The following is a 20,116-nucleotide window of genomic DNA, read 5'->3' as shown; positions in this document are numbered from 1 at the left end:
TCCATGGCTACGATATCCCTGAATACCACCAATATGGCGAAGACAGTTAAAGTTAAGGGATTTTTCAGTTAGGATTAATCCCAAAACCACCATCATGCAGTCGGTATCCAGCTGGTCCTCCATGAGTTTACACCGGTTTACACTCGCTCTTCTTCACTTCTTCTTGTAGTTAGTTCAATGACTATTTTTGGTGTGACTGCCCCCACAGGTCAGTCAGAGTACTACGTCAGATCACGTTTGTTCACGCGAGATTTCTTGCTTGAGGGACAAGATTCTAGTGCGTCTGAAGACAAATCTTTATGTGTGTGGTGTGCTGTGTTTGGAATATCGCAGGACACCACACACAATACGATCAAAACTGTTAATGTAATCTTAATGTGTGGGGTCTCCACAGATAAAAAATCGGTTGAGATTTATAAAATCTTTATGTGTGTGGCAGGCTTTAAGGAGCAGCGGCTCTAATCCGCTGGCTCTAATTAGAGAAAGTACGGGGTTGTTGTTCGAGGTGTTATGACCCGCCTGTCAATTGATGTGGAATAAACTAATTTGATCCTTTGTGGTATGGTGGTCTCGTGCTGAGACACAAGGTAAACGGGCTTGCGTTCTGGAGGTGGTTCATGAAGCATCTGCTGAACACAGGTAAACAAACATTCATATTGGGAGTGGGAGTGGGAGTGGGCGGAATGGTAAATAGGCCACGTGTGTTTACCCAGGTAAACCTTTGGTCTGTCTTGGCTTAAACGGAAATGGCAAAGAGGCCATGTCTTTTAAAATCCCATGGCATGAAATTTCATTTTTTTGTAACAGCATTTTCTTACATTAATATGAGTTCCCCTAGTCTACCAATGCTCCCCCAGTAGCTAGAAATTTTGTTGGGTGTAAAACGAGCACTAGGCATTCTGCTCCGTCTTGGAAAAAACGAAGCTCAGGCGTGCCGTTTTTGGAATTTCCCCCTCTGTCGTCATAAGGCCTTTCTCTGCCTTGCCAGCCCAGATAAATTACATTTGACCGTGCGAGCGCCACGTGCAGTCCCGGAGCTATGTACAGTGTTGGGGAGTAACGGAATAGATGTACCGGCGTTACGTATTCAGAATACAAATTATAGCTAACTGTATTCCGTTACAGTTACAATTAAAATAGTTGATATTTAGAATACAGTTACATTGTTGAAATCATTGGATCACATGACGATACTTTTGTTTCAGCAGTTTATTCATGCTTTCACACCAACAGCCTTTAGTGCGCACTAAATGAGTTTGGTCCCCTTGGTTCGGTACGTTTGCGTTGGTGTGAATGCAACCACCTCACTTCGGATCAGACGACCGAGACCTCCCTGAACAGCTGGTCTCGGTTCGCTTCCAAACTAACCCTGGTACGGTTCGCTTGAGATGTGAAAGCGAACGCACCTCGGTCCGATCCAGTTCTACAAAGCATATGCCTCTTTGGACGTAACAGCCGTGCGCATTATGGGAATTATTGTTTGATTAGCGGTAACTCCAAGACTAGCGAGCTTCAGTGATTGTTTCAATAACAATTCAATATCTGTTCGCCCCTTCCCCCTATTCTCCGTTCCATTTCGAGTTTCGTGTTTCGTGTTTGGACAGCATGTTTTAGTTTGCTTGTTTCATTAAAATCTATTAATTAAGGCCGCCACCAGGGGGCGCCCCTAACGCTTTTGTCGCCCCCAACGCATTTGCCGCCCTAGGGAACCGCCTACTTCGCCTATGCCTAGCGCCGGCCCTGGCCGTGTGTGTGTGTGTGTGTGTGTGTGTGTGTGTGTGTGTGTGTGTGTGTGTGTGTGTGTGTGTGTGTGTGTGTGTGTGTGTGTGTGTGTGTGTGTGTGTGTGTGTGTGTGTGTGTGTGTGTGTGTGTGTGTGTGTGTGTGTGTGTGTGTGTGTGTGTGTGTGTGTGTGTGTGATTACACACAGTGTAACGCAAGTGTTGTACACTTCTTTGTTATTTGTTTAACCGTTCTGCTGTTGGTGTTATGGCACATAACACGTTGGACTCTCGTCTCTGGTATTTCCACAACGAAACTCGTAGTGGGGGTTATCTCAGCCATGGTTGAGAAGGAATTGGGGGCAGGGCCGACGGACTGCGGGGGAAAGTGAGGCAGTCGTGGGGGCCCAAGGCAGAGGGGGGGCCCATGCAAAAAAAAATAAAAAAATAAAAAATATGTTGAATTATCCACCAGCCCATAGTGTTACCCTGCGTTCACACCAAAAGATGCAAAAAGTTGACGCGCGGCACGATCCCATTCGAAGTGAATGTAGAGACGCGTTGCTGCTTTGCTGCCGCCGCATTTGCTGCCTAGAAAACCGGCAGCAAAATTTGATTTGCGGCGCGGCAAAATCTGATTTGCAGCGCGGCATGCCCTTGCCCGTTGCCGGGCACGGGCGGCGGGCGCGTTCACGTATTTTGCGGCGCGTCAAATGCTGCTCGAGTTGAAATATTTCAACTTTTCGGCAGCAAACGCGTGATGACTGCCAATCAGCGTTCAACAGCGTTGCCACTGAGGCGCTGCCACTGAGTGACATGCCGTAACAGCCAATCAGTGTTACTCCCTTGGAGTGACCTAGAGTTCACTACCGTTACATTTATTTAGTATCTCGAAAAACCCACAAATCAGCATTCTGTAGTGTAGTTGTGTTTACAGTTAAACTAAACTATGAGTATGCTAAAGGGCTAGAAAACAACCCCAAACAAAACCCAGTTGGGTGCCAGGCAGCACCAGCCTTCCAGGCTCCGAATGGTCTCATGAACCCATAAACGACGGGCATTCCGACGTCTCTCCCTCTTCCACAACAGGTAAAGACATACAATGCTCGTAATGTCGGCCATGGTTGTGAATGAATTCAGAAGCACCGCGGGCAAAACTTGCCGTGCCGCGAAACTTCCAGCGCTGCAAAACTGCGGCGCAGCAAAAGTTTTGCTGCGCGTCAAAACCTTTGCTGCGCCGCAAAAGCTTTGCTGCGCCGCAAAACTTTTGCTGCGCCGCAAAACTTGATTTGCTGCGCCGCAAAACTTGATTTGCTGCGCCGCAAAACTTCGGCGTCAACGTGTTCGGGCAGCAAATGCATCTTTTGGTGTGAACGCAGGGTTAGGAGTCGCACACGGCCACGTCTCCCCCCAAGGAAGTGGAAGAACCAGAGACGTCTGAGAACCGACACAGTCGTTTGAGATTCATAATATCGTCTGGGGGCTCACACAGCTTTTGGCCGTGATAATAATATATATTATATGATATAGATATCTATGTATAATATGATATTATTTAGATATTGAGCTCCAGGACTCACGCCGGAGCACCCGGAGTGTTCTAGAATATTTACAGTACACGGCCAAAGGCTCTGTGCGCCTCGCCATTGCGATACATCCACTGTAAACGGGGTGCATGGTACCGTGGCCGCAAGCTGCTCAGGGCCACACCCCCACCCTCCTCCTTGACCCGCCTCTCTCCTCCTCATTTGAATTAATGCTACAGACACCGAAACGGCGCATTTGGGGAAAGCTCAATGTGCGACTGGCTCGTAGTGGCTGTAATTCTGCACCGAGGCTGAATTTCGGGAACGTCTTCAAATACTGCATGCCATGGGTCCTTAAACTTGTCTTTAACTTATCTATAAAATCATTAAAACCTTATATGGTGTTGTCCATTATGAGGTGAAGAAACCATACATAACTGTGGTTAGCTTGAAACATGTCATCAGAAATAGAATAGACAAATAATTTACATCAGACAGAACTTGGGCGACAAATGTGTCTTTTGGTGTGAACGCAGCTTGAAGTACTTTCTCTCCCACTGCACGTATAATTCAGGGTGCAAGTTTCGGTGCAGAGGGTACTTTGAGAGACCAAACATTGCAGACCTGTATTTTATTATTATTATTTTATATTGAAAGGGAATTGGGCAAAAAAAATTAACCACTCCAAACCTGAACCCCAAACAAGTACCAGATACCTGAAACTTGGTATCTGGTACTGTTTGGCCATGCTGAATCTTTTTACTTGGATCCATGATGTTACCTTGAAAGTTTTGGAGAAAACTGTAAACCAACCTCAAATGACCCATAATGGGGTACACATGCTGGGTAATCATGTCCAAGTATATATTTTTATTTATATATTGTGTTCAAAATGGCATGATAAGTGCAAATACGATTGTTCAAATGACCTGCAATTATTCAACCATTCACAGGTCAAAGAACCCCAGGGATCCATACCGCGGTAGGCCATCGAGATATCGCCCTTTGGTAATGTGTAAAGTTTTGCGTCGATAGTTAAACAATTCCGTCACAGTTTCAAATGACTACTGTCGCAGGTGTTATCACTTCCAAATCCTCTTCAAAGTGGCCCAGGCACAGGCTCACCAAATATTGTGCATACGACGAGTTGGCTCATGCAATGTGCAGTTATTAATAATATCTTTCTCTCCCCTATGACCTCATTCTGTTTCAATGCTTAATTTACCCCTGAAGTTTACTACCCCTCTATTCTAGTGATCTAGTCTATTGGAAGTGATAGTTGAATGTGTGCGCAGGAATGAATTCTACTCTGATATCAAGTGAATCCCTGATATAGAGTCCTGGTCTAGAGTAACGTACAGCCATTGTCTAGACGGTTCCATGTGTATATTAGCCCATGCTTGACTGCTAGCTCTCAGCCTGCTCTTGGCAGCAGTAAACACTGCGGCTCTATAAACATTGCCTTATTAAGACAAAAGCGGAGAGCAACACTGAGGAAGAAAGAGCAGGGATGTACTAATGCATCTTTCGCTACCGTGACTCTTAACTTCTCTCTTTGTCGCCAACAAAATTGGAAAATATCACTGGCCAATACTGTACCAGGGACTGCTACTAAAGGTTGAATTGATTCATAAACATAAAGGCAATACATACTGTACATTTGCATTACACATTTAAAAAAGATATTCCCCCACTATTTTAAAATACTTAAAATGGCATCAGGGTCCTTCCTTAACTGTTTTGACACAGTTCACTGTCTTTTTAACTTGGCCTTTATAGCGAAATAATGGTATTCTTCTGTATAAACTTAAAATAATCAGCCGCATTTGGACAGATTATAACCAGGTGTTGATGACTGAACTATACAAAGAGTGTATCTGAAAAAAACATCTACAAAATGACAAAAGTGTTCATCAAGCCTGCATAGCATTTCATATGGTTATTGTAGCTTTATTCGTTGACCAATAGCATCACTTAATCAGACTGTGAAGCTTCCCGCTCTGATTCATTCATTCATACACAAAACATTCAACTTTAGCTCATCGTCATTTGCCTCTTTGTATGAGCTGATACTCAATAATGTGGTACTTTCTCTTGCTGTAAATAACATTTAAAATAATCTCCAAATCTTGATCACAGTGTCTCAATAACACAGAGTTGATTCTAGCGTGTTCTGTATGTCTGCTCACATGCATCCAGTGGTTTATGTATTTACCTTTTCCAATTTTACATATTGCCCTGTTAGTCTTCATTCTGTATCTTCATTTCTGTTTTTATTCAAATCTATCTTCATCCCTTACACTTTCCATATGGGCCAACAAGTGTTACAGATCCAGATTCAGATGTCTTTATTCATCCCAAGAAGGGCCGTTCAGCTCACCCCATCCCTCCACACCCAACCATTCACAGAAGGCCTGATAGTTCTCTGGCAGAGCAGATAAACCTGCATCGGTCACAGGAGACACCGAGCAGCAGTCAATAAAGTCCAACACTTGTTATAACTTGTTATAATAACTTGTTATAAAGGCCCTGTGTGTGTGTGTGTGTGTGTGTGTGTGTGTGTGTGTGTGTGTGTGTGTGTGTGTGTGTGTGTGTGTGTGTGTGTGTGTGTGTGTGTGTGTGTGTGTGTAAGCAGGATGGAGGCAGAGAGGAGGAGTCTTTATTGAAGTGCTGTTTGACCGTTCACACACTACCAGAGGACGGGTTAATGGATCCCAGCTGGTGCTTCAGGAGGCGGACCAGTCGCCGCTACTCCAGAAAAGTCCAAATTTAGAAGAAATTGTCAAAAGATTTTCCCTCCCTTTTCATTAAAGGAACAATCCCCTTCTCCGCTCCGCCCACTGCCGTTGGTTCCTGTTGCCTTCTCCTTTATCTCCCATTTTAAATCTAATGCCTGATTACCTCTCAGGTCAGCTCATTGGTTCTTCCTCTTTACTCTCAGCTGTTTCTCGACCGCTCTTGGTGATTTTTGTGGTTTCCTTTTCCATCATTCCTTCTCTCCCACTCATCCATTTCTCTACTGCCCGCCACAACACACACACACACACACACACACACACACACACACACACACACACACACCACACCACACCACACCACACCACACCACACCATACACATACACATACACATACACATACAAACACAAACTTCCCAGACATTAACACAGGGCCCAGGTCAAGGGAGTCCCACGATAATAACCAATCGGAGCTGGTGGGGGTTCGGTCGGGTCCCACTAAGCCCATCCCCATGTTACCATATAAGGTGCGGTAGAAATGGTTCCTTGACAGGGCGCTTCATAAATGACTTGAGAAGGTAGTGAGTTGGAGATGGGAGGCAGAGGGAGAGCCAGCCGTGGTCTGGGCATCAGGACACTTGTTCAGCCTTGGTGAGCTGAACCTGGGGAGACGGAGGGGACGAGGAGGGGGGGGGGGGGGGGGGGGGGGGCGCTGCGGGCAGCCAGTGACCCCAAGACCCCGAGCCTACAACAGGAGGAACAGAACCACTGAGGTACGGAAAGCCCATCACCACTTCAAGGGATTGATCAAAATAGATATACATTGTCATCAGAATATCTTTGTTTTGTTAAAATGTTAAAAGGAAAAGGTTTTTCGGAATTGTTTCGGTTGAAATAACCCTGAAAATATGACCAAACGAAGTGGTTTGCAACGTTCATGCACTTGCTTAGTGAAATATGCTTAGTGCAGCGCAATGCGTTGGGCTCCCATAGGGTCTGCTAGAGGCGGTTCAATACAACAAGTGCACTAAGGGGAACCTCCAGAACCATTAGGGTACAGCTGAAAAAGCAATGCGCTCATGTATACAACCTGACCCATTCTAACCTTGCTGTTTCTTTAAAGGCCTTCGGACAAAGTGGTGGAGGAGAGCCGCACTGGGAGAGAGAGAGCACAGGTAAGAGCTCATCAACATCTGGTCCAGTTGTTTATAATGAAGAGGTTTCCTACTATGGATTGGCAGGATCTCCATATAATCTCATACTATACAATATACCAATATACCAATATTCCGGATCTCGAAAAAATCTGTTCATGTAATAATTCATCTTATAATATGTATTTTTACTCAATACTTATATTTTCTTAATGTGTTTGTAATTGACAGCCTGTTACTTTTTCAATGTAATTTAAAAAAAGACAAACAAAAATGTAATGTCAGTATCATGGTAATATTGTTAATGCAATCCCCACTGTAATGGTATATACGCTTTGTCCATATGTCTGGAATATGAGCTGTGGTGTATACAGTTAATTTAAGTAATGATTTGATTCATTAACTATGAACCTCTTGCACTTTCCGGAAGCAAATTGAATTACTCTTTGGCCTTGACATTGAGTGACAACAAATATGTTTATGACCAAACTAAATGTTTAGGAATAATAGAAGAGAGGAAAGGCAGGAAGAGAGGACTGATCTGTTTGTTTATGAAGTCAGAAGTCTTGAGGGTGCGAGGGGAAAGGGGACTTTCACATAACTTCTTGTGACCCTAAACACACATGCAGAAATGCACGCACACAGACACACTGGATGGATTCAACCAGGAACAATTGTTACAATAGCAGTTTGATTTATTAATTTGTTTAGGGTGAAGATAATTTGTAAAAGGAGAGAAAGGATTGTTTTTAGAGGCACAATAAGAAGTTAACTGTGTATGGTTGTGTGTGTGTGTGTGTGTGTGTGTGTGTGTGTGTGTGTGTGTGTGTGTGTGTGTGTGTGTGTGTGTGTGTGTGTGTGTGTGTGTGTGTGGTTGTGTTTGTGGGAGGGGGGCTAGGGGCGAGTTATGGGGGGCGGGGCGGCGGCGGGGGCGGCAGAGGGTTAACATGGCCATATTAGGAAATGTTTCAGCTGGATGGCTAACTCTAGCTCTGTCCATACTATAGACATACATTAGATACTGCTGGAAATATAGACAGGTTGACATTGTGTAGCTGCCTTTGTTTCACTTTTTTCTTTTCTGTAACAGAAGTTATAAGCAGTAATAAGCAGTAGTAAGCCGGCCCCTTTAAACCTGCTGAACACTGCAGAAACAATTTACTATTAAAATCACATTTGCGAACTTTCAAAATATTTAAGGTATATATGTGCAATGTGTCTTTCTGTGTGCTAAATATAGACTTGCTTAAACAAAGGAGAGGAAGACAGGAAAAAGATCACGCTTTGAAATTCATAAGAAGTATGTGTTCTCTCCCTCTCTCCCCCGTCTCTCCAGCTCGCCCTCCCTCTTTCTATGCATTTCCATTTATGTCTGTCTGCAGACTCTGTGACTAGAAAAGGGAATGTGTGTAGTGAGCGAGAAGAGGTGGGGGAGATGGAAGAGAGAGGGAGAGGGTGAGGAAGGCATTCTGCATCGGGGAGGAAGTGAAAAACTATCACTTGGAGCCATCGCAGGCCAAGAGGGGGAATGTTTATTCAAAGGCCTTTCTGCAGTCCCAAAATACAAATGTCCTTTTATGGAAAGGTAGGAGGGGACAGAGCTCCCCTGAAGGACTCTTCTCACTGGATCCCTCTCTTCTTCTGCTTCCATCTTCTTTGTTCATTCAAATCAAATTAGGATGCTTTCCATTTTCTTAAGCTACTTTTTTATAATTCATGATTTATACAAATTATCTGCGTCTTCTGTTGCAGATGTCAAAGCTCATGGCGGCAGGGAGTTGAACCCTCCATCTCCTTGTGATCAAGAGAGTTGAACCGTCCATCTCTTTGTGATCCAGGGAGTTGAACCATCCATTTCCTTGTGATCCAGGGAGTTGAACCATCCATCTCCTTGTGATTCAGGGAGTTGACCCGTCCATCTCCTTGTGATTCAGCGAGTTGAACCGTCCATCTCCTTGTGATTTAGGGAGTTAGGGAATTGAACCGTCTATCTTCTTGTGATTCAGGGAGGTTTTTCAGATGTTACAGAGCAGGGAGGGCATGGATAATAAAGGGATGACCCCTCCAATTATAACTTTCAGACACAGCATGATTTTTTTATTAAAGTAAGTAGAAACAAGGTTGTCTGTTTGCTTACATGTTTGAAGATTGAAATAACCATGCACTAAGAACGTGTCATAAAGGGTTTTGCTGTTTTCTCTTCTATGTAATCAAGCACACAATTGATTCATGGCAAAGGAAGAGAGAGGAAATGTTTGTGGTGTTATCCCAAAGGATATCAATAATCAAAATTTCCTGTTTGCACCTGTTCAGCAATGTGTGTTATCACAGACAATATTATCTCTACGTATGCAGGGTATGAAATTACATTACAATCGTTCCTCTTTACTGCCATCATGTTTCTTGTGGCTTTTTTAAAATAGTTTGTTTAATGTGAACAAAACACACATTTGTTGTTAAGTTCGGTTGTGTTAAAATTTTCATGCAATTTACACGCAAATAGAGTCAAACTTTATTGAACAAAACAATCAAAATTAGCAGACTCTAATGGATTTCTTAATGAGTTTTTTATTTTTTAAATCGGATGCCAAAGGAAGATGTTATTAGAAGATAAGGTTGGTTGCTAAAGCATGATTGTTCACATCACACATGTGGTCAGTTGGCTGCGAAGCAGATCCATAGATACCTCAGGTCCATACCTCAGGTCCTTGGATACCTCAGTTCCATACCTCAGGTCTATACCTCAGGTCAGTACCCCAGGTCCATACCCCAGGTCCAAACCTCAGGTTCATGGATACCTCAGGTCCATACCTCAGGTCCATTCCCCAGGTCCATGGATGTCTCAGGTCCATACCCCAGGTCCATGGATACATCAGGTCCATGGATATCTCAGGTCCATACCCCAGGTCCATACCTCTGGCCCATGGTGCAGTGCTGCATCTCTGGTCAGCTGGTAGTCTGAGATGAAGCACTGTAGCTCGGGACAGAGGACTGAGCCAGCTGCCTGCTGAAGAGGACGTATCAGACACCACTGTACCGGAGGACGTAAAATTAGGAAGAACCACGCATGTCTAAAGTAGCAAATGTTTACGGTCAAATCTGTATTAAGTGTTCCCATTATAAGGTGCCCAGAAAATGAAGCTTTCAATAAGATCTTGTTCCCCTTTCTCCCGGGGTCCAGTTTTCCCAGGAATCCCTTGTTGAACATGAAAGCGGGATTCCTGGAAATACTGTTCTTGGGGGCGGGGCTTAGCAGCCTTTTAAAAGCACCATATATGCTCTGTGGAGCTATGGGAAGGATGATGTCTTTACTAGAGAAAATATCTTACATATACTTATTGTGCTCCTTGTTGCAAGTATAAACAATGGATCACATTTTTTCTTTGAATAAAAAAAGGCTTGGAAAAATTGTCTTTCCTTTGTGTTGGTTATTAAGAACTGAAGAACTATTAATTAATAAAAAATGTAAACATAAATTATTGTTTCACTTTGCTAAACAAGCTGTTCTGCTAAACCGGAAAAAAGAAAACCCAAACCGTTATTGTATTCAAATGTAAATGCACATCCTATTAGCCTACTAATTATTCAATCAGAAGACAATTTGACACAAAGCACGGGTCAGGTGTTTCCTAGAGGCCTACATTCTGAAAGAGCCGGTCGGGGTAGGGCTATGGAGCAAGGGGGTGATGGGGGGGCCTGACCCCTCGATATGATGAAGGCCTTCCTAGAGATTCACCAGGAGAACTCTGGGGCGAGATGTTTACGCAAGTTTAGACCATATGCTTAGACAGAGACAAATCGAAGTGTTGATCACCCAGAACGGTTTTCAATAAATCACCTTAATATGAACTATTTACCCAACTTTAATGTGTACATTTTAACACCAACGTTTGCAATGGGCTACGACTGAATGCAGCAACGTTACTTCAAAAATGGCACATTTTTGTATTAAATGATTGTATCCTTCGTAAATCCATTTAATTGGGGGATTTGAGGGAAACACATCATTGATGAATCTGGATAAGGCATAGGAGGCCTAATGATCTATTTTTTGTCTATTATTGTCTAGTCTAGTATTTGTATTCAGCAAACAGACACATTTTACAGAAATAGTTTTAGTGCCAGTGAGACTATTATTGGAAGATAATTATCAAGAGTTCTGGATACATCCTTTATGTTAGGTCAGCTCTCTGGAGCGACTGCCTTAATAAATGAGTCCCTCCCAGTAATGGAGCGGCATCTAGTGGCTATGCGGTCACATTTCATTAGACCTTATATTGACTGGGAGGTGCAGTGCGTAGAATTTAGTGAGCTCAAGCGCAACGGACTTAATAATCAGTATGTGTGTGTTATATAGTGTGTAAAGCGTGTGACGTCACACGATCTAGCCTATGGCACGCCAACGGGGCCAAAGCGTCTGTCAAAATAACGCCTCCACCACGCCTATATTACTTCTCCTTCTGAAGTAAAAAAAACTGACGCCTGGGCTTACAGACGTCATATTTTTACGTGTGCCACGTGTAAAAACTTTGCGTATAATGTCAGAAGTAAAAAAATGACGCCTGGTCGATTTGCTGCAATGCCTACTGCCAGCCAGCAATTCATGTGTTACAAAGCATACTTTTGACATGTTGCAGTGTTGGCCCAATGGTGGATGTATAATGCTATATTGCTTTTATTTTGTTTATTTATTCATGACTGTGAACTGAAAACTGAATTGTCCACTTCTGGGATAAATAAAGTTATCTGAATTATTTATTGAGAAGATACGCGACTCATGCACGCAATAGGAATGATTAACTTTGCAGAGGCTTGTGCTCTCCAGATGCCTCTCCACAGAGAATAATTTGAAGAGTTGCAGACAGTGTCACCCATTTCTTTTCAGAAGTGATCGAAATAGTAATAGCCTATATCATGGCTGTGTCACACTAAATTTGTACCGGCTGCCAAATTTGTACCGGTCGCGTCATCCATACGTAATCCATTCCAAACCTGCCTGCAACAGATGATCGCGTCGTCCGTTGCCGGGCAGGTTTCAAAAAACATTCGCGCTCATGTTGCCAAAGACGAAATAACATAATACAGTTAACGGATCGCTAGATAACACTTGTTTTTAATTTATATTTGTATTGTATTTAATTGTTTAATCAAATTTAGATAGTAAACTGAGTGTTTAAAGCGGGTTTCAAAAAACATTCGCGCTCATGTTGCCAAAGACGAAATAACATAATACAGTTAACGGATCGCTAGATAACACTTGTTTTTAATTTATATTTGGATTGTATTTAATTGTTTAATCAAATTTAGATAGTAAACTGAGTGTTTAAAGCGGGTTTCAAAAAACATTCGCGCTCATGTTGCCAAAGACGGAATAACATAATACAGAAAACGGATCGCTCGATAACACTTGTTTTTACTTTATATTTGTATTGTATTTAATTGTTTAATCAAATTTAGCAAGTAAACTGAGTGTTTAAAGCAGGTCAAGGACGAAATAGCACAATAACTGATCGCTAGATAGAAGTTTCGCGAATGTCCGTGAACCTTTCACGTCATTCGACGCGATTGTCCGTTGCCAGGCAACGGACGACGCGATCATCTGTTGCCAGGCAGGTTTGGAATGGATTACGTATGGATGACGCGTCCGGTACAAATTTGGCAGCCGGTACAAATTTAGTGTGACACCTGCATAAGACATTTGAGCTATGCTGGTCTGGGTTGTATCGTGGCAACGACCAGCATTTCTCCCGGACATAAAAACTGACATAATATTACTTCTCCAGGAGTGAAAAACAGACGCATGGATTCAAAGACTTGTGCCAAGCAGAAGTAAAAAAGTAATGTAATTACATTTATTATTATTAATTACGTAAACAAGTAATGACGCCTGGACGAATAAGTGCATGTATTTCGATTATTCCTTGCACGTTGTGTACAGTCTAAAAGTGCAAAGAATATTTGTAATATGAATTAAGTTTTTTGCAACCCTCTACAGATAATTTTGAGGGAATGTATTAGAGGTAAGAAAGATGTGGACAATTCAGTTTGCAGTTCCCAGTCATGAATAAATAAACACAATAAATAGCAATATTTATCCACCATGGAGCGCACACTACAACATGTCAAATGTATGCTTTGGAAGGAACACATTAATTGCTGGCTGGCAGTAGGCATTGCAGCAAATCGTCCAACGTAAAAATAGGACGTCTGTAAGCCCAGGCGTCTGTTTTTTAAGGCGCGTTCACTCTCTTGGTGGTAACGAGACAGCTCACCAGTGATGACGCGTGTTCCCGACAGCGATCGTTCATGTGTACTTGGGAAACAGCCGGTTGGGAATCTAAAAGTTCTTCACAGCAGGGATTTTTTATCCGATAGAACCAGTCAGAGCTAAACAGAACTTAGCCGAAACAGTTTCAAGATTGCATGCCTTTATTTCCTTGATGCCTATCACCTTCCATCCTTTTGCTTTTATTTATGAGAAGCACATAGTATTGCCACTGTGGAAGGCAACACTTCCCCTTAACTAGAGCTGGTTTACCAGTAGCCTACACAACGTTTAAAACTGAGCAAAGTCGATGCCAACAGATGGTAACAACGTCAATCAATAGTAAAGTATGTGATATGATGGTTGATACTTTTATATTGATATATAAAAGAAAATATATCTTTTATATATAAAAGATATATAGCCTAGTAACGGGGACGCTGGCGAGTCTAACGCCGCTCTGTATGGCTTGTTTTTATTCAGTATTTCCAATATTTCTCACGATTGCATTGAACATTTTGTCGTTTTTTTTGGTCTTTAGTAGTTTAGCTAAGTTTACTAGTTATATATAGTCACTTTTCGCTATTGTCAGTGCGCCAGTTTTCTTTATTTTTACGTGTTTTATACGTGAGGTCGTACAGTTGGTGGACGCTGTTGCCTTTTGAACGCTGTTGCTGCTGCTGCTCACCGGAACGTCATTCTGAACATTATTTTTTTCGCGATTTTCTTTTTCTTTCTAGTCTTTTAACTTTTTATCAGTTTTCTTTTGCTTGCTTTCAACACCTTCTGTCTGAAACCCTTCTGGACCTCGGGTCGGACTACAAAGTTAAGTTAAGTAACTGCGTCAGTTTTCTTGATTTATTTATTTATTTCTGAACGTTAAACGTCTGCGTGTTTTGTTTTGTGTTTTGTGCATGGAGTCGTGCAGCTGTTGGTGGATGACACCTGCTGGCCGGTTAGACTGCTGTTAACCCCCGGCGCCGTCCAACTGGCTTCCCCGTCTCCAGCGTAGCTACAACCGGCTTGCTCCACTCCTCTGCCTCCGCTGTGCTGGCTCTGTGGCTTCACCATAATCGCCTGGATCTACCGCTGGCTTCTTCCGACTTCACAACCTGTGGATTTTAACCTGTTCCTCTGGATTGCGCTATGTTTGACTCTCACGTAACGAGCGCATCTCTGCCGCTCCGTTACTCGGTAACGGAGATGTTACGTCTACGGATCTTCTCAAGGACCCAACCACCTCAGCTTGCATCCCACCAGGACATTCTCAAACGACCAAAATACATCCACCGAGGCTCTGGACGGAATTTTCAGTACACTCACACCAGCAACAAAAACATCCGCTCCTTCTGGTCCACTGGGCCCCGCCCCCCTCCTCGCAGCCCGTACGGTCAGTCCCGTCAATCACAGTGTACGCTCCCCTCTGCTCAAAGCAACCTGCTACACTCCACTCACCTGTCTGAAACTCTGTTTGCTGAACACCAGATCCCTCAGTAATAAGGCCCTTTTGATAAATGACTTTATTGTTGACCAGAGCCTAGATATTCTCTGCCTCACTGAGACCTGCCAACAACCAAATGACTTCTCCCATCTAAATGAAGCTGTCCCACCAGGTTTTTCGTTTATTAGTAAACCCCGGGTTAATGGGAGGGGGGGTGGCCTTGCTCTCCTCCATCGTGATAACATCAAAGTCACCACTGTCACAGTCCCCCTTCATTCCTCCTTTGAATGTCTAGCTGTAAAACTCTCAGGCCCCAAACCCACTATCATTGTCACCATTTACAGACCACCAAAACCCTCCGCCGTTTTCCTCAATGAATTCTCATCACTACTTACATCTGTATGTGCAATGTCCCCCACTGTTATCCTCCTTGGTGATTTCAACATCCACATTGACAACCCATCCTGTACTTTTGCTAATGACTTCACATCACTTCTGGACTGTCTTGGCATCACGCAACATGTCAACCTCCCAACCCATAACAAAGGTCACATTCTGGATTTAATCTGCTGCACTGACATCACTCCCACTAACCTTGATGTCATTGATTTCCCCATCTCTGACCACAAAGCTGTACTTTTTGACATTCATACCCAACTACACAAAACCAAGGAACAACGGACCATCTCCTTCAGAAACATCAAACTTATCAACACCACAGACCTCTCCACCATGATCAGCTCCTACCCCAACCCTCCCCCAGCTTCCTCCCTGACTGACCTGGTGACTCACTACAATAACTGCCTCTCCTCCTCCCTCACCACCCTGGCCCCCCTGAAAAACCGCTCAGTCTCATTCACCCACACTGCTCCCTGGTTCACTCCTCATCTGCGCCAGCTCAAAGCCACTGGTCGTCGACTGGAGCGACTCTACAATAAGACTCAACTCACTGTACACCGCCAAATGTATTCGGACCACCTCCATCACTACAAGAATGCCCTCACCACTGCCAAAACCTCATACTACTCCAACCTCATCAACACTGGTACAGGCAACAGCAGAGTCCTCTTCTCAACAGTCAGCCACTTACTTCAGCCTCCTAAATCTCTCCCTCCAGACATTTCCACCACCCAATGCACTGCGTTCCTTGACTTCTTCAGCTCTAAAATCAACACCATTCACCAACAACTGGCCTCATCTCGCACCCCCTCTGATGACCCACCCTGGATGATCACCTCTGGCCAACCTCTCATCAGCTCCCTCTCTGACTTCACCCTAGTAACAGAACAGACCGTTTCAGAACTCATCCGCAAAGCCAAAACCACCACCTGTCAGCTCGATCCTCTTCCCACCTTCCTTGTCAAAGCATGTCTTCCGTCCATCTCCCCCATGATCACCAACATAATTAACTCCTCCCTCACTACTGGTACTGTACCCCCCACTCTCAAGCTGGCTGCCATCACTCCCATCCTAAAAAAACCTGGTGCTGACCCAACTGACCTTAACCATTACCGGCCCATCTCCAATCTCCCTTTCATCTCCAAAACACTTGAAAGGGTGGTTGCCGCACAACTACAGTCCCACCTCGACACTAACAATCTCCACGAACCGTTCCAATCTGGCTTCCGTCCAAAACACAGCACTGAAACAGCCCTAGTCAAAATCACCAACGACCTCCTCCTTGCAGCCGACTCTGGATTACTCACCATTCTCATCCTCCTCGATCTCAGCGCAGCATTCGACACCATCTCCCACCCTCTGCTCCTGGACCGCCTAGCTGGTATTGGGATCACTGGTGCTGCACTCTCCTGGTTTACATCCTACCTCACCGGCCGTCAACAATTTGTTCAACTAAGCAACCACAAGTCTGGGTGTTCAGGTGTCTCACTGGGCGTCCCCCAGGGGTCAGTCTTGGGTCCACTCCTCTTCACCACTTACCTCCTCCCGCTGGCCACACTCCTCCGTCACCATGGGGTCCATTTTCATTGCTACGCTGACGACACACAGGTCTACATCTCCACCAAACCCACCGCTGCCATCCCCCCCACCTCCCTCATCACGTGCCTGGAAGAGATCCGGAGCTGGTTGAGCAGGAACTTCCTGAAACTCAATGGAAACAAGACCGAGGCCCTGCTCATCGGATCCGAATCCACCCTCACTAAATCACAACACACCCCAGCTCCACTCATAATTATCGATGGATTCCCAGTACCCTTCTCCTCCAAAGTCAAGAGCCTCGGCGTCATCCTGGACAACACCCTCTCATTCGCACCCCATATTCACAACATCACCCGGACTGCATTCTTCCACCTCCGCAACATCGCCAGACTCCGCACATCACTGACCCAATCCAGCGCTGAAATCCTAGTTCCCTCATTTGTCACATCACGCATAGACTACTGCAACGCCCTCCTCACCGGACTCCCCACCAAACTTATCAACAGACTGCAGATCATTCAGAACTCAGCCGCCCGGATCATCACCCGCACCAAATCATCTGACCACATCACCCCTGTCCTCATTCAACTTCACTGGCTCCCAGTACACTACCGCATCCAATACAAAACCCTACTCCTCACCTACAAAGCTCTCCACAACCTAGCCCCCAGTTATCTCTGCGACCTCCTCCAAGAATACACTCCCTCCCGCTCCCTCCGCTCAACCTCTGCTGGACTACTATGTATCCCCACATCACGACTCACTTCAATGGGTGCCCGGTCATTCAGCTGTTCAGCACCCAGGCTCTGGAACTCCCTCCCCCCACACATAAAACAGTCAGACACCATTTCAACCTTCAAGTCACAACTCAAAACTCACTTGTTCAAACTCGCACACAACGTCTAACTGATCACTGGTTTGATTGTTTTTGTTTTATTTATTTCTTATTGCTTATGTTTATTTATTTATTTATTTATTTTTTTCCACAAAGTCTTGCTTTTTAAAAAATGTATGATGACTATATGCTCTGTAAGGTGACCTTGGGTGTCTTGAAAGGCGCCTCTAAATTAAATGTATTATTATTATTATTATAAACGTTCATGTTCCTCCTATTCATGCGCGTCACTAGTAAACCATACGTCACCAACTGGGCAACTCTTGTCGCCTTCAAAACAGCTCGGAGGTTCGGAAGCTCTTACGTGTATTTACGTAAACCTTCCCTTCTTCCGAATAAAAGGCGCGTTCACACTCCTGGTGACAACGAGACGGCTCGCCAGTGATGACGCTCACTGTGCGTTCACACCAAACGCGAAATTTGTCGCCCGTTCGCGTTGTCGCCAAAGTCTTGTTGCGCCTCACATCATAATCTGTCGCTGTGCAAGTTTTGTTGAATTTGTCGCGCCACAACAAGATAACCACCATTGCATGTCCTTACCTTTTGTGGAAGAGGGAGAGACGTCGGCGGACCCGACGCAGTATATTCATAAAATTGTAATGAACACGGAAGAAGCAGTGAATGAAGTATTGAATAGACAGAGATTTATTAGATAGGCCTACCTAATAAACCGTTGGAACAAACAAGACAGGAAACATAGCAACGCCGGTAAAAAAACCCAGAGAAGCCCAATCCCTATGAGAGCTCCCCGCGCTACGGCCATCCGGAGGCGCACAGAGCTTTTGGCCGTGATATTATATAAACAAATATTATATTATATACTATTATATATATATCCAATTATATATAGAGCTCCGGGAGTCGCAAACGGCAACATTCACTTTCTCCTCCATGCAGTGGCGTATCCAGGACATTTTTACTGGGGTGGCCAAGATGGGACACAAAGCTAGTGTGGGGTGGCCATGGCATAGCAAAGTTTAATACATACACGTACACAGCCAACTGCGGTTCGAATCCCGGTCCTTTGCTGCATGTCACATCCCCTCTCTCTCCCATGATTTCCTGTCTCATAACTGTCAAATAAAGGTGTCTATGCTGGTAAAATGACTCTTTTTTTTTTAAAGTCATTTTTTAAATTCCATTACCACCTATCACAGTCCTCAAGTATATCTAGTTATTTTAACATGTCTATTTTTAATCTGTAATTATGTTCAGAATAGGGTACACATTTTCTAAGAGCCATTTCCTTATAGTGGATTAAAGTCCTCATCTCTTCACAAGTTAAATTAGAGTAGCAAAATTCAACTGCTCTTAACTCATCCTATATAATAACATTAATCAGCTCATCATCTGTGTCACCTGTATTGTTACCTGTGTTTGCTTTACTAATTGAGGCGCCATCTTGTGGTTACATAAAACACAGCAATCCAGGCAACAGAACAAACCAAAATGCTTTAAGATAGACCTTATTAAAAAGTGTATCTGTAAGCAAAGGATAAATTAAGCATGTAAGGAAAAAAACAGAAATATTTGTTGTTCTTTACATGCTTAGTTTATGTTATTATTTAGCTTAGATATAATTTGTTGGAGATACTGGAATTAGATTTTTTTGGTTTGTTCTTTGCTTTGGTGTGTTTTTATTTAACCACAAGATGGCACCTAAATTAGTAAAGCAAACATAGGTAACAATACAGGTGACACAGATGATGGCCTGATGACTGAATAATGTTATTCTAGGATGCCTTGTGATGTATGAAAATGTGCAAAAAGTGGGTTTTCAACCCAGACAGTATTCATGTCCAGGGGTCTCATTTATAAAACTGTGCGTAGGATCGTTACTAAAAATGTGCGTACGCCCAGAAGCCAAGTTTTGCGTGCGCCAAAAAATATTCAGATTTATAAAACACTGCGTACGCACACCTGTACGCAATCTTTGCTTTATAAATCACATACTGACAACAATTGTGCGCAGCTGAATCAGCTTCACGTTCCGCCCTCTACACGGCCCTTTTTAACCATAAATGGTCAATGCAAATGACCTCATGAATGCGATCTGCATATAAAACAGACTCAGATGCCGGTATTATGTCTTGTTGGAAACAATGGCAGAAGTACTGAGAAAATCAAAAAAGCGAAATTTCACGGAGGTTGAAGTGGAGACACTTGTGGGTGAGATGGAGGCCCGAAAGGTAGTTTTGTTCGGCGGTCACGGGATTGGGATCGCCAACAACAAAAAGCAGAGTGAGTGGCAACATGTTGCTGCAGCAGTGAACTCTGTCAGTAGCACGGAGCGCACTGTCCCAGAATTAAAAAAAGAAGTGGTCTGACATAGTTACATATTTTTATCTAGCCTACCAATAAATCGTTATGGTCCCTAAATACCCTCTCCCTCCGAATCCTGCCATTTGCATGGTCCGCCAGAAGTGCCATATGGTGCAGCA

General features: G+C 43.8%; 1 long non-coding RNA gene across 1 annotated transcript; it reads left to right on the top strand.

Moving 5' to 3' along the window:
* Positions 1 to 6,661: 6,661 nt before the first annotated feature.
* Positions 6,662 to 10,546, top strand: LOC115552746 (uncharacterized). Its single transcript, XR_003978369.1, has 3 exons — positions 6,662 to 6,755; positions 7,106 to 7,157; positions 8,889 to 10,546. It is a non-coding gene; the product is annotated as an uncharacterized LOC115552746 (long non-coding RNA).
* Positions 10,547 to 20,116: the final 9,570 nt, after the last annotated feature.

Source organism: Gadus morhua, chromosome 10 (assembly GCF_902167405.1).
Source record: "Gadus morhua chromosome 10, gadMor3.0, whole genome shotgun sequence".
NCBI classification, from domain to species: Eukaryota; Metazoa; Chordata; class Actinopteri; order Gadiformes; family Gadidae; genus Gadus; species Gadus morhua.
This window is presented reverse-complemented; position numbering and strand designations above follow the sequence as displayed.